Consider the following 5,813-nt stretch of genomic DNA (forward strand, 5'->3'; position numbering starts at 1 on the left):
ACACACACACACACACACACGCACACACACACGCACACACACACAAACACTTGCCCCAGTCAGGTACCATTTACAGATATTTACAGTGCTTTACATTTATTTGTTTTTTTATTTTTTGCTAATTAAACCTTTTCACATTTTTATGTTATGCTGGAAACACAAACTTGGATGCATTTTATTGGGATTCTACATGACAGACCAATACTACGCAATGCCAAATTGTGAAGTGGTAGAGAAAGAAAAAGTTTTTACTACAAAAAGGTGAGAAGTTTGATATGTGTGTTTGTTCCTCTCGAGTCAACGCAGAACCATCGTTCATTTACAGCTGCAGGTCTTTTGTCTCCATCAGCTTTGCACATCTAGGATCTGAAATGCATTTCCGTTCTCCTTCATAAAGTAGCTCCAGCTCAGACACAGGGTGTCTGTGAACATCAGATCTTGATTCAGCATTAGCTATAAACTTTAATTAGGCCATCCCAGTGAGTTTTAGGCTGCTGTCCAGATGAGATATAAACCTCCCTAAAAGATTTTGTCCTGTATTTACCCCAGTATAGCTTCTCGTCAACTCTGGTCAGCTTTATTGTTCTTTGCTGAAGTAATCCCATAGCATGATTCCTCCTCCACCATGCTTCAACATAGGGATAGTGAGTTACAATGTTTTGCACTTAGGCAAAAAATAAAGTTACATTTTGGTCTCGACTTGACAGAGAACCTTTTTTCAGATGTTTGCATTGCCCCCCCACACGACTTGCAACACATGTAGGAAATCCTTTTGCTTTCTCACAACACATGCGTTATTTCTTTGTGTTTGAGCTTGATTTGTTTGTGCAAATGAAATTCAGTTATCCACGACTGGTTGTCAGCTTGACCAGTTAAACTTGATTCCATCTCCCAGATTCCACCACCTCTTTATTTAAAGGTTGGTAGTGGATGTTTGTATTCTTAACAGTGCAAGGGGCCCCAAATCAGATTCTGCTTTAGGCCCCAAACAGCTTTGAACCAACCTTGGAAAAGTCTTTTGGCTGCTTCTCTGATTCATACTGTATTCTTTGAGATGTTCAAATTTTGGGATATTAATTTAAACATCTTCTCAATTCTTTGTCTGACTCGTTGGCTGGGTTTCTTTGCTGTTTGTTCACTGATGTTATTTGGCAAAACTCACAGAACAGCTTGATTTACACTGAGATTAAATCACACACAAGTTGACTGCACTTGGTTACGTTGTTGGTTGGACTGGGTTTTATTTAGAGGGATCAGAGTTAATGGGAGTAAAAGCATATTTCACCACAAGTTACATATTTTTTTCTTTGAAATTAAATTAAAAGTCTTTTATTCCTCTGTATAATTATGCAAGATGTCGTATTAATCTGTTTCTTAAAATCCCCAAAACTGCTCAAAAGTTAGTTTAGCGTGACAAAATGAGGAAAACGTCAAGGAGAGTGAATTCTTTTGCAAAGGCGTGTATGATCCCAGTTTTCTCTCTCTCTCTCTCTCTCTCTCTCTCTCTCTCTCTCTCTCTCTCTCTCTCTCTCTCTCTCTCTCTGTGAGTGTGCGTGTGTGTGCGTGTGTGTGATAACATTTTGGATAATTTTGTGAATATGGAGTAAGTAAGCTCCAGTTTGCTTACAGAAGCAGAAATATTTTTTTTTTCATCTGTTGTGGTTCTGACTGCACACATGTAATCCACCATCACAACCCAAAATGTGGTAAAATGATTACATTTTCTGTCGGCCCAAACTCAGCCAGATATTCATCACATTTCCCAAATTGGGGAGAAAAAAAATGCTTACCACACACACACACACACACGCACACACACACACATGCTGCATTGATAGCAATTACAAGCCAATTGGTGCCACCTCCTGCTGAGGGTCAGAGGTTAATGTATCATGACTCTCGCACCGGCCGGGCGAAAGGAAAGGGAACGACAGCATCAGGGAAACAGAGATAGCCCAAATGAGGGTGACAGCAGCAGCAGAGGATGTAGGAAAAAAGGCAACAGAGATGGAATGACAACGAGGAAGCTACAGGCAATGAGAAAGAAAGGCAGAAAAAGAGGGAGAAAAAAAAAGAAAAGAGCGATACAGGAGCAGAGGACACCGACTGGGTACCGATAACGCTGATCCAAATGGGCTGAAATCTTCCCTCCGTCCTTTTAACTCACTTCACACATGATGTCGCCATCAAATGCTCGAGTAAGCTGTCCTTGAGGGTGGAAGGTCCCTTTTGGCATTTATCAGATGAGCTTAGCCTCTGGAAAACCTAACCTTTAAGAATAAAAGGAAAATGCAAATCTGACCTGAGATGACAGTCTATGTTAAACCTCCTCCCAGTCTCTTAATCTCGGTGCCCACTGGGCTCGGTGTCACCTGTGCTGCTGCTGCCCGCTGCCACCACCGACTCCGCCATGCCTGATGAAATGTAGATGTTTCAAAGAAGGGCTGGCAGCTGGCTTTTTCAACATGCACCTGTTCCTTTCTGTGTGTTTGCATGTGTGTCTGTCCATGGGAGGGGCCGGGGAAGGGGGGTTTCTTCTTGTGTATGTGACCGCCTGTCTGCGTGTGCATGTGTGTAAGCCGGCTGTCTTTATTGTTTCTGCACTGTCTGCAGAAGTGCACTCATGGGATAACACAGTACTGAGACTTGTGATATATGAGGTATGAGGAACATTTGTCTAAGCTGTGCACAAGCAACCATGCTGCAGAAAGTTGCACATGAACCGCAGATACACAAACACACATTACATTAATCATTTGTTAAAGCGGCTTGAACTCTTCACGGTTCCTTACTGAAAATTTGGATTCAAATATTCAAGGAAGCACAATTTGGACAAACAACATGCAGCAAAACCTTCCAGACCCCTCAAATGTTTTGACATGTGTCACTTTACAACCACAAACTCCAAAGTATTTCATTGGGATTCTATGTTATGGACATACACAAAGTACAGCACAATTGTGAAGTGGAAGGACAACAAAAAACAAATACAACTAAAAATCTGAAAAGTGTGGGGATACATATCATTGGTCAGTACAACATAATTTGTGTTGAAGGTGGAACATTTTTAATCATGAAATAATCAAAGTACAAAACAAAAGAAACAATCCAGATAAAATCCCTGATAGTGGATTTGTACAAAGTCACTTCAGTTGCAGCTGAAACTGCGTGTCTCTTGGAGGATGTCGATGAGTTTGACATTTCTTACTGCTGAGATTCACGTCCATTCCACAAGGCAAACCCCATCCATCAAAAGTGGGACTGGTTCTGCTGGCTTACAATACCTATCAGTCAAATGAACGTATTGGCTCGGTCAAGCCTTTCGAAAAGGTAAAATATGCACATTTAAGCATCAGTGCCATCAATTTTGGTGTCTGCTTCAAAGTGGCGGGCATTGTTGTCATTTCACTACATAACAGTGGTTTCAAAGGCACTTTAAAGAATGTATTTACTATTTCTTCATTATTATTTTCTTACTCTACATCCTAACTTGACACTATAAAAATTGTTGAAGCACCAATCAATTTCAAAAGTGTAGCCTCAGACTTTATGTTCACTCTGAGAAAACAATACTACTTTTATATATTTTTACATTCAATATTACAAATAATAGAGTCCAAATGCAAACTATAACAGCTGAATTATTGGGTTTATGCTACTGGGTCAGGAATTTGACCTTTTTAACTAAACATTGGATAAAAAGACGGTCATCAATTCAAAAAAGACAGGCTATCAAAACATATTAGGTTTAGTTTCAGTTTTATCTCATTATCTCTTTTTATTGCTGATTTAATATTTTGTTTGACATTGGAGTAAAGGAAAGAATTATAATACGTCAGAAATGTCTTAGGAAAAGTATGTTTTTAAGCAAAAAACGTATTAAACATTAAAAGCTTTTTGTCCCTATTTATTTCTGATCATTTATATGCAGAACTAAACAAAAAAAGAACATTAATTTTAATACAAATGTTTCTTGCTTAGTAATTCAGTTTTGCAGATAAAATGCATGATCTTTAAGATTACCTAATAATGGAAAGTGCAAATTACATGTGAATTAATAATATTTCATTATGTTGATTTCAATAACAATCATAATGGTAATAATTCAATGTTTTTCTTTCAAAAATGTTGGATTGTACAAAGCTAAAAAAAATAACATTCAGCCATTTTATTTGCTCCTTAGACAATTTATTTTGGATTTTAAAAAATGTATGCTTTTCTTTGAAAAATTCAATAATTACAATATAGAAAAATGTATTACATCACACATGTATTTATGGTAAATATATTCAATAACAAAAGTAACACATTTTAATCATAATTTAATTTATCACAGTTCTGTTGTTTTGAATAAGCAAAGCAATATTTTTTTACCAATATAAATGAATACAATTTGAAAATAATTTGAAACAAACAAACCAGGTATGTTTCGAAAGAATTTATTTTTGTCGGTAGTATGAATCAATTTGTCTTTAAATGTTCTTTTATTTGAGACCTTATGTACGACAGAAACATAATGTGGCCTGAAAAAAATGCAACAAGGACATAAACAGACTACACTAGCTTTTTTTTTTTTTTTTTTTACAAAATTAGAAATGTACTGTTTATAAATAGTATCAAATTAAAACTGCTGATTCTGTTATTTGAAATGTTTCCAAAACATTTCTGAATAAATGATTTTGATGCCAACTTGTTTTGATCAACTATGAAATACTTTGACCAACACTTTTGAGATTTGTTAAACAAAATAAGCAAAACTGACAATGTGACTCATTTAATGTATCATTATGATAATATAAAATTTAGCTTTGAGATTCTTTTGAAGGATTCATATTTCCCTTATTAGCTTCCAACCTAAAAATAACTCATGGTCAGAAATATGAAGTACATTCACTGCTACATGCTCCGTCTTGTGAGTTCTTCACTCAAACGCCCATTTGATTCATGATCTATGGTAAGAAAAATGCAGAGTAAGTGAATACAGACCTCTGAGTTTCTAAAAGGCACAGATAGTCATAGAGCACTGCCACTCTGTCTGAGATTTAGCTTTGTGATTTGTGCTGCTAAAGCCACGTTTGAAGTGAAGAAAAGTTTCCTAATTTGGTGCAAAGTCTGCAATAAAATTTCTATTTGCCCCCAGAAATTTAGAGCTGACTCATCATTGTGTGTGTGTGTGTGTGTGTGTGTGTGTGTGTGTGCGTGTGCGTGCGTGTGTGTGTGTGTGTTGTCAGAAGTTTCTCCTTAACCACAAAAGTTCTGCCTGCTTGACTAAAACGCCTTGTGTGAATTTAGGAAACGCTTCAACAAAGATCTGCTTTATTGTCACATGTGAAACATTACACTGAGCATTACTGTTTGTTTGTTTTTTTCTCCTTTTTATTTAACTGGATCAACCCCTGTCTGCTCGGAGCTACAGCCGTCGACTTTTGATGATGTGGAAGTTAAATAAATAAAATCATTTCTCCATGGTAATTTTCGTCAAACCTGCCAAACACAGCCTAAATATTTGACATGGAAGGAGAGAAGATCAGTGAGAAGTGAGATCAAAGGGTGGAGGAGGAGGAGGAGGAGAGGGGGTTGGTGGTGGTGATGGGGCATGCATATGTGCAAAAACGTGAGTGCGTGTGTCTGCGTGTGTGTGCGTGTCTGTGTGTGTCTGTGTGTGTGTGTCGGTTTGGTGCAAGTAGTGATGAAACACATTCTGCAGTGTGATATTTTCAACACTGACGAATTCTGCACAGCTCCGCCACACATGGGAGCAATCTAAACTGAAAGCCCCGCCAGAGTGCCTCTGTATATATCTGTATATATAT

This window comes from Poecilia reticulata, linkage group LG16 (genome assembly GCF_000633615.1).
Source record: "Poecilia reticulata strain Guanapo linkage group LG16, Guppy_female_1.0+MT, whole genome shotgun sequence".
Taxonomy (NCBI): domain Eukaryota; kingdom Metazoa; phylum Chordata; class Actinopteri; order Cyprinodontiformes; family Poeciliidae; genus Poecilia; species Poecilia reticulata.